Below are 9,400 nucleotides of genomic sequence, written 5' to 3' on the forward strand. Positions count from 1 at the left end.
TCCTTGCAAACCAAGGGAGGGTGTCCCTTAAATGTTTCTTTGGGACGCTCATGCTGTAGAGTTTGGAAATAGATGAAAACATTCTCCCGTCTTCTTCATGTGTTTCTTGTTGCTCCTTTTGCCTTCAGAACTCCATTAAGAGACCACTACGTAAACCCAGGAGAAGCAAGCCACCAAAACTTCAGTTTCTCTTTTCCTCTGAGCTTGCTTTGCCTGCTTGACAAAGCAGAGGCCTGCACCTCCCAAGCCCTGGCCAGACCTGACTGTGAGCCCATCCGGTGGCCTTAGGCCGCCAGCACTGCTTTCCAGACCCCACCACCAGCTCTGCAGCCCGTGTCCATCACTGCCCTCACACATGCTCTCTGCAGCAAAGCTAGTGAACCCATCCTGATTCTTCTTTTTCTCTCTTTCTTTCTTTTCTTCTTCTTTCCCCCCACAAATACTCCTTTGATTTAACTTAGGCTTTTCTATAGTCGCAAATAATCACTCCTGATCCTTTGACTCACAAACTAGTCATCACTCGAAGAGCATAAGTATTTCACCTTACCACAGGTAAGAATCCTGCCTGAACTAAGAGTCATCCTCCACTACCAACAAATTCCACACACCCCATCTCTTCGTAACAGAACCACGAAAAGGAAGAAAAGCCTCAGGTGTCAGAAATTCCTCAAGAGACTATTCATGAATGCATTTGGTTGTCTCAAAACTTTGAACGTGTGAGGAATCCTCACGGCGTACGTTCCACTCTGTATAACTCTTTTCCACCTTTCTCAGGTCGGTGAAACTTTGTTTGAAATTGTTGTTTTAGTTTGTTTTGTTCTTTAGACATATTTCAAAGGTTGCAACTCGCCCTCCCACCTCCACTATAATGCAAAACCTACTATGTTAGCAACGCTCTCAGGCTGGCATATCAAAGAATTCCAGAAAATGAGGATTTAGGGCTGCCACTCTCTCCACTACTTTACCAAACACTTAAGAAACTCCAGCAGGAGAGGGCCTCTCTCCCATGGGGCTGTGTGGGGGCGGGGAGGGGACCTCGTCTCCTCAGCCCTTGGGCTGGAAGCGCCGATCAGCCCTGGGGGATCCCTGTCGGGGCTGCCATGAGCTGGGCAGCCTTGTTTTCCTACCTCAGACGTTTGTAGTTGCTGGGAGCCCCTACTTGGTCTACACCAGGCTGGGCCTTACGTGGCAGCACTGGGCACGGGGCCTCTGGCTTTCTTTCCCAGGACACTGCCAGGCTCTCATGGGCTGATCCTGGCCTAGGTTGTCCCCGGGCAAGGACGTATGCACCCCCAACAAGTGATCACCTACTGTACAGACACCCGCCAGTGAGGGGGCCTCTCACCTCCTGCCCTCCTAGACGCAACTGCTTGTTCCCAGGGGATGTCACCTGGAACGGGGTCCAGGCACGGAGGCTGTTGTAGAAGGGCATCTGAGGCCACCTCAGTTGGGGGGAAGCTCACCGTTTTCCCTGCCTGGATTGACCTGGGCGCCAGCCAGGCCGCTCCCGCCCTCAGTCCCCAGCTGTGTCTCCTGCACAGGGTCCCGTGCAGGATTGTGAGGCGGGGGTGGCGAGGAAGAGGCCTGAGTGGGTGCTGGAGAAGAAGGGCACCCCGGGCGTCAGGGCAAGGAAGTCACACCTGCCCCTCAGCACACTGGCAGCAGCTCAAGCCCTGCCCTAGGCAGCGAGCTGCCTCCAGTGGGACAGCTCGGGGACCCAAAGCCTGTGAGCTGTGCCACCCAGCCCGGGCCCTCGCCTCTGGAAAGTGTTCGACATTCAAGTGCCTCCTTCGTCAGCTGACAAAATGGTGTTTTACAGAAATTCTAAAAGATTCTAAAGTCCTAAAAGTATTTTCTTCGCTAACCAAAGTTCTGAGAGCATCTTATTTTGTTCTAAAAGCAAGAAACCACTCTCTGTGGAAAAGATAACAAAAGAACAGCTGCGGGAGGAGCAGACTTGGACTCTACGCTCTCCCCTCCACATCAGCGTCACCTTCACTAAACATACATCAGTTGCTCGTCTGTTGTGTTCTGAGTGTGAATTATCCCCTCACTCTAATGCCTAAGTATTCACATATTCACTCCTTATGCAAAGCATTTATGCCTGGTTTTAAATAATTTAATATAATTGGGCTCCTCGGTGCATTAATTTGAATAATTGCCACTTCAGACTTAACCTCAGTGTGACTCCACACAGAAGTGGTACCTAAAGGATGCCAGTGTTAGAAGGAATTGAACGTGTGTGTCTGAGTGTGTGTGTAGAATTCAGAGACATATAATATATAAGTTTATATAGGTAGAGTCTATACAAAGATATATATATATGTATATATATATACACACACACACATATATGTATATATATACACACACATATATATATCTGTGTGTATATATATGTATACACCTTTGTGTAAACTATACCTATATACATATATTTGATTATGGATCTCTATCCGTCTACTCAAGCACATATGAAGTCAGTTCCTCAAGAATAGGTTCTTAAGGGACTAAAGACGCAGACCTACTAGAGAATGGACTTGAGGATACGGGGAGGGGGAAGGGTAAGCTGGGACAAAGTGAGAGAGTGCCATGGACATATACACACTACCAAATGTAAAATAGATAGCTAGTGGGAAGCAGCCGCATAGCACAGGGAGATCAGCTCGGTGCTTTGTGACCACCTAGAGGGGTGGGGTAGGGAGGGTGGGAGGGAGGGAGATGCGAGAGGGAGGAGATATGGGGATATATGTATATGTATAACTGATTCGCTTCGTCATAAAGCAGAAACTAACACACCATTGTAAAGCAATTATACTCCAATAAAAACGTTAAAAAAAAGTGTACAAGGCAAAAATAAAAAAGAATAGGTCCTTAAAAGGTGTACAGACATTTTAAGTTCATTGTCTGTATGCCTTCTTCATATTCATTTGCATCAACATTTATGTAATTGCTGCCCAGGGCTTGGGAAACCGGGCTACAAAGCCTTTTCCCCTGCACGCCATCAGCTATTGAGCTAAGTGGTGGGTATAGTTACTGTCTGTGAAGTTTTGGTGTCCTAGAAATTAAACTTCTACCTGTGAGTGCCAAGATAATCTAGCATGAATTCAAATTATACAAAGAGCAGGACTCTGCACACTATCTACAGTATGTGGAATATAGTACTTGTAAAAGAAATTATAGGATAAGAAACTGAAAAGGTAGTTTTCATTATCACCCTTGGATGTTAGACAAGGTTATAGTTCAGTTTAGTTTGTTTCAGTTTTGCTTTCTTCATCATCTCCATGTAAATTACAATGATAATCTGTTACTTTTGTTCTTGAGTGTTTCTTTGCGGAAGGCAAATAAGAACTCCCACGCACACCTGAGTCATCTTTAAGTCTACTTCTTCAAGTATGCTTCCAGATTTGTATTGAAAGTAACATCTACCTTCTTTGAACTCCCATATTATTGCTTTGTTACTCACCTGTGGCATTTGTCTTGTTCCAGAATATATGTGACTTTAACTCATGTATTTTCTTTCTCTCCATGACTTGCTTATGTCTTTCTTTGGCCCTCATTTATAGTACATGGACAATGAATTAAAAAACTATACACACACACAGACACATACACACACTAATGATAGGGAGGAAAAGGATGATAACTATGAAGAAGGAGAGAGAAAGAGGAGAGAAGAGCCTTTGCAATTCAGACTTCCAGGGCAGCTCCACACACAGTGCTTCAGACACAGAGGAGAGCATGCTGCTGATCTGTTTCTCCACCCCCGTGGAAGGCCACCAGCTAAGTGCTAGAGCCTCTCTGGGAAGATCTTTGCTACCTCAGAGTCTGTCACTCAGGACTGCCAGATGGGCTGGGAGGAAAATAAGAGAATGGAGCCAACACTGGACAAGCTCAGCTAGTAAAAGCCCCCAGGCTCAGTGGCCTTAGTCAAGGCCATCCACCCTTCTTCTATATTCACTTTCAACCAATCAACAAGTCCTTACTGAATGCCTGCTATGTACACAGCACTGCTCTGGGGTACTGCATGGGGAATGCTAACAAGTGTGTCAAGTGCCAGCTTACACCGTAACTGAGAAGTCACAAAATACACATACGTATACATACATATTACATTCACCCATGGACACACACACACACACACACACACATACATACACCGTTCATGCTTCCATACATTTAAGACTGACTCGCAATGGAAGCAATGTGTGATAGGGATCCAATGAATTGGTCCCATTTCAAGAGCAGTAAGAGCTCAGAAGATGAGAGTACTGTGGCTTCCTCCAAGAGATGGGGATTGAGCTAGAACTTGAAAAATCTGAAAGTTGACAGGAATTAGCACATTGCATTTCTTCTACCATCGAGTAGACTAAAAGCAAATAGCTTGGGCTTCTCTGGTGGCACGGTGGTTAAGAATCTGCCTGCCAGTGCAGGGGTCACGGGTTCAAGCCCTGGTCCAGGAAGATCCCACATGCCGCGGAGAAAATAAGCCCCTGCGCCACAACGACTGAGCCTGCGCTCTAGAGCCGGCGAGCCACAAGTACTGAGCCCACGTGCCACAACTACTGATGCCTGCGTGCCTACAGCCCACGCTCCGCAACAAGAGAAGCCACCGCAATGAGAAGCCCGCGCACTGCAACGAAGAGTAGCCCCTGCTCGCCGCAACTAGAGAAAGCCCGCACGCAGCAACGAAGACCCAATGCAGCCAAATAAAATAAATAAATAAATAATAAATAAATAAAAAAGCAAACAGCTTTTCCCAGTCCTAGCAAGGCTCAAGAATGTCATGTAAGGTTTCCCTCTGAAGGATGCCCCCAGAGAATGTGGCTACAGGGAGCAGCCCTTGAGGCTTGAGCCCAGGCTGCCTAAGGTAAAGACATCCTTAGCGAGACGCCTGGTTCATGCTTCACCACATGGAGCCACGAACAGCGGTGGTTCTACAAGCTTGCTGCTCATAATGGCCTAATATCTCAGGCAGAATTTAAAGGAAAATCATGCAATTTTACCCTTAATGCCTGGTTACAGCAAAGGGATGCACTGTCCCAGTGTCTGGACTGGGATTTAGTCTGCAAATGATTTGGAACAAACCCAAAGGGTCCATGCTGTCCTGAGATAGGGCAGTGAATGCAAACACTGAATCACTTTTATTGCCACATACAACCACCAGCAGTAGTATATATCCAGGGCTGTCTTTAATTTCCTCCTCCGCTTTCTAAGGCTGGGATTAGATATGCAAATGCCCACCCCCTCAAGTTTTCCTTTTATTTTATCAGCGTAGACACAGAAAAACTTATATCCTAAAAGAACCAACTGTAAAAAGTCATTTCTTGAGGCAATCAGGGAATTCAGAATACAAGCGACTGGGTGATGGCGCCAAGGGATTAGTATTACCATTCAGGCGCCTGGATGGCACTCTGGTTATGTAGGAAAAAAGACTGTATTTTTTAGAAAGTGCATATACACATAAAGATACAGGGATGAAAACACAAGTTGTCTTGAGTTTCTTTTAAATCAGCACAGCAAGAAGAGGAGAGTGAGTGGGGAGGGGAGGAAGAGAGAAGGACAGAAAGAACGAAGGGAGGAAAGAAGGGAGGGAGGGAAGCAGGGAGGGAGGGAGCAAGGAAAGGAGATAGATGAAACAATTTGGTAAGATCGTGATAAATGCTGAAGCTGGATGATGGTTTTTATGGGAGTCCGTTCCAGTACTCTTGCCATTGTTGTGTATATTTGAATATTTTCATGATAAAAAGTGTCTTTCAAAAGAAATGAGTAAAACCCCTATCACAAGTAACAATTACAATGCAACTAGAGATTATCATACTAAGTGAAGTAAGTCAGAGAGACAAATACCATATGATACCACTTATATGTGGAATCTAAAATATGACACAAATGAACTTATCTATGAAACAGAAACAGAATCAGGGACATACAGAATAGACTGGTGGGACTTCCCTGGTGGCACAGTGGTTGAGAATCTGCCTGCCAATGCAGGGGACACGGGTTTGACCCCTGGTCCAGGAAGATCCCACATGCCGTGGAGCAAGTAAGCCCGTGCACCACAACTACCGAGCCTGCGCTCTAGAGCCCGCGTGCCACAACTACTGAAGCCCGCATGCCTAGAGCCCATGCTCCGCAACAAGAAAATCCACCGCAGTGAGAAGCCCGTGCACCGCAACGAAGAGTAGCCCCCGCTCGCGACAACTGGAGAAAGCCCGCGCGCAGCAACGAAAACCCAACTCAGCCAAAAATAAATAAAATTAAATATTAAAAAAAAAAAAGACCGGTGGTTGCCAAGGGGGAAGGTGGGGTGGGAGAGGGATGGATTGGGAGTTTGGGATTAGCAGATGCAAGCTAGTATATATAAAATGGATAAACAACAAGGTCCTACTGTATAGCACAGGGAACTATATTCAATATCCTATGATAAACCATAATGGAAAAGAGTATGAAAAAGAATGTATATATATATATATATATATATATATATATGTATGTATGTATAACTGAGTCACTCTGCTGAACAGCAGTAATTAACAAAGCATTATAATTCAACTATACTTCAATAAAAAATAAAACAATTACATAAATCACCCCTTATGTTTATACACAATTAAAGTTAATAGAGTATCTTTCCATACTTCATTCTGACTTCATAAGAATTCCGTGAGATGATTATCTTTAGTTTAGCAAATAGTAGTAGTAAGAGTAATAGCTGTTTATAGTTCGGGAAACTAAGGCTCAGGGGCAATAAGGCTTGTCAGTGTCGTGTAGTGAGAATTCAGGGCCAAAGCTCTTGCTATGAGCAGGAAAGTAGAAGTGCCCTAAAACCAGATGCATATGCTGCAACTCCAGAGACTGCTTCCATTACTCAATTCCTTGGTCTTTCCGATTATTATCATTATTTATTATTTATTCTTCTTATTATTTTGGGTGGGAGGGGGTGGTTAGGGGCATTGTGTCCCACTTTTTCTGATGAAAAGTGCACACACTATTCTAATGCCACCATCCACACGGAACTTTACATTCAAATTCAAGGGGACTCCCAATCCCACTGACAGCCAGCTGTGGCCTCCAAGTAAGCCCTCCGGATCTGTACCTTGTCCCGCAGGCCCAGTAACTGCAATGAACTGAACCAAGAGCCAGCCTAGAGATTCCCTTCCTATAAACACATCCTAAAACACTGCTTTCATTAAGGCACTCCCCCGGCACAAAACTCTTACAGTTTTCCATGATCCCAAATGCAGACATTCTAACTCCTTCCATAAATTGGACCCCAACCTAACTTTTAAACTTTAGTTCCCACCCAGTACAGAGTTCTCTCCAGGCTCCCCCTCCAGCTCCCTCTCAAGGTCAGCACCTCATATGCATTCATTCTCCTGACCACCCTGTTTGGGTTGGCGTTGCCTAAGACAAGCTTTACACTTGATCACTCCTGGGGCTGCTCATACTACCTCCCTGAACTGAAGTTCCATGCACGGCCTGCTTAGCATTTACCAAAATTTGACTCACTCTGTGAGGTGTAAGGGAAACCCCGCTACCCTGCAAAAAAAGCCAAATCTGCTTCTACCACAGGCTGCTAAGAACAAAGTCTCTTCAACGGTTTGAATCCTGGCCCTCTTCCACTGACCTATGTAACCTTAGGAAAGTCACTGAACCTCTCCGAGCCTCCATTTCTTCCATTAGGAACTAAAGAGAGTGTGGGGACGGCTATAAGATCGATTAGCCAGGCCCTGGTGCACAGTGAGTACCCACATGGTGTCACCAGCCTGAGCAAGCACAGCTCTGTGCCACTCCACAGACTCTCATATCCACTCAGGGGCAGGGGCGACACTCCGTGTCCAGCATCCTCAGTCACAGTGCAGGCCCCTGTGCAGAATGACCGCAGTCAGTCCCGACCCCCTAACTCTAGCATCAGCTAAAGTTACCTGAGCCCTCACCATGGGCCTTATTTGTATTCCTTCATGTAAATTTCACAACACGGTACAGCAGGTACCATCATGATCCCCATCCTGCAGACGTGGCACCTGAGGCACAGAGAGGTCAGCTGATTTAGCTCTGGCCACACAGCAAGTTAGTGGTGGTGGGGCTGGGCACTCTGTCTCCAGCATTTTCAGCTTCTTTCTCTCACATGGGCTGATCTCTCTCCCCAGACTGCGAGAACCCATGGCACAATAGCTGCGTCTGGAATCATGACACTCTCCACACTGCCTGAGGCAGGGCCTTGTAAACAGAGCAGCCAACAGAGGATTACTGACTGAAGCATATATAGGGACACAAAAACATGGTAGCGACATATTCACAAGAAAACTTTCTGTCCTCATTGCCAACTGCCAGAGAATAGCCATCATCTTTCTTCTCTCATGGACCTTTGTGAATAAATAAACCACAAAATTGATGAAAATTGGAAATGTGAGACAGCACGGTATGGCCATTGGTAACACTGTGTTTTTACCATCTCAGTTAATCCTCACGATAACCTGGTGAGGTAGTTACTATTGCTATCCTCAGTTTACAGATGTGGAAACCACGATTAAGTGAGAATAAGCAACCTAACAGTTTAGCCAGCTAGCAAGCGTTGAGCAAAGCCAGGATTTAGATGCCAGCAATCTGGCTCCAGGGCCCCTGCTCCCATAAATCTTCTACATCGACTACGATTCATGGCTGTTACTGCTTAGGATGAAGCTCCATTCAGTATTTAAGGTTTTCAAAGTGTGAAGTTAAGTAAAACTTTTAAATAAATACGACCATGACTGATGCCAAGGTAGGGCAACACTTGTCAAGGGTCACATGGGTGACTAAAGTTGAGAAAACACAAATTCACTGTGGAAATCTGAGATGTGGAAGGACACACCTCCTGAGCTGTCACAGACCTCCTAGCTTGTCTAATGCAAATCATGATAAAAACCCTCATAGGTCTCTCATGCGATAACTAATATGGAACCAAAACTGTGTACAGGGTATCCAGCCAAGAGAGGGAGAGGCCTGCCGAACTCACCAAGGGCCAACGTGAGGAGGAAACGTCTTGGTTAAAATCAGGAGGAGGTACTCATATTGCCATGTCTTGCCAGTTTTTGAAAGAGAATGGGTCAACAAACCTTTTTTTGTTTCTGGACCACCCTCCACAGACATGAGGCAGGGGCACTTATCCCTTAGGCACTGTAGGTGAGGGGACTAGGTCCCATACACACACACACATATATATATATATATATATATATTTAGGAGCCCACAAAATATATATTTAGGAGGCCACAAAAATGATTTGGCTTCTGATCCCCAATGGGGTTGATGAAGATGGTTGTCCAAGGAAACACAGGCTAAATCAAGTACATTGTCAAGTATAGGGCCCATTATTATAAGCTATTTTCAATATTTAGGATATTAAGTCTTGGGGCAT

At 45.4% G+C, this 9,400-nt stretch overlaps 1 non-coding gene across 1 annotated transcript; it reads left to right on the forward strand.

The window, feature by feature from the left end:
- Positions 1-994: 994 nt before the first annotated feature.
- Positions 995-1,138, forward strand: LOC149744193 (small Cajal body-specific RNA 20). Its single transcript, XR_016391448.1, has one exon.
- The last annotated feature ends 8,262 nt before the right edge of the window (positions 1,139-9,400 follow it).

The sequence above is a fragment of the Delphinapterus leucas genome, chromosome X, assembly GCF_059928025.1.
Source record: "Delphinapterus leucas isolate spDelLeu-1000000601 "Yukka" chromosome X, BTC_Dleu_Yukka2, whole genome shotgun sequence".
NCBI classification, from domain to species: Eukaryota; Metazoa; Chordata; class Mammalia; order Artiodactyla; family Monodontidae; genus Delphinapterus; species Delphinapterus leucas.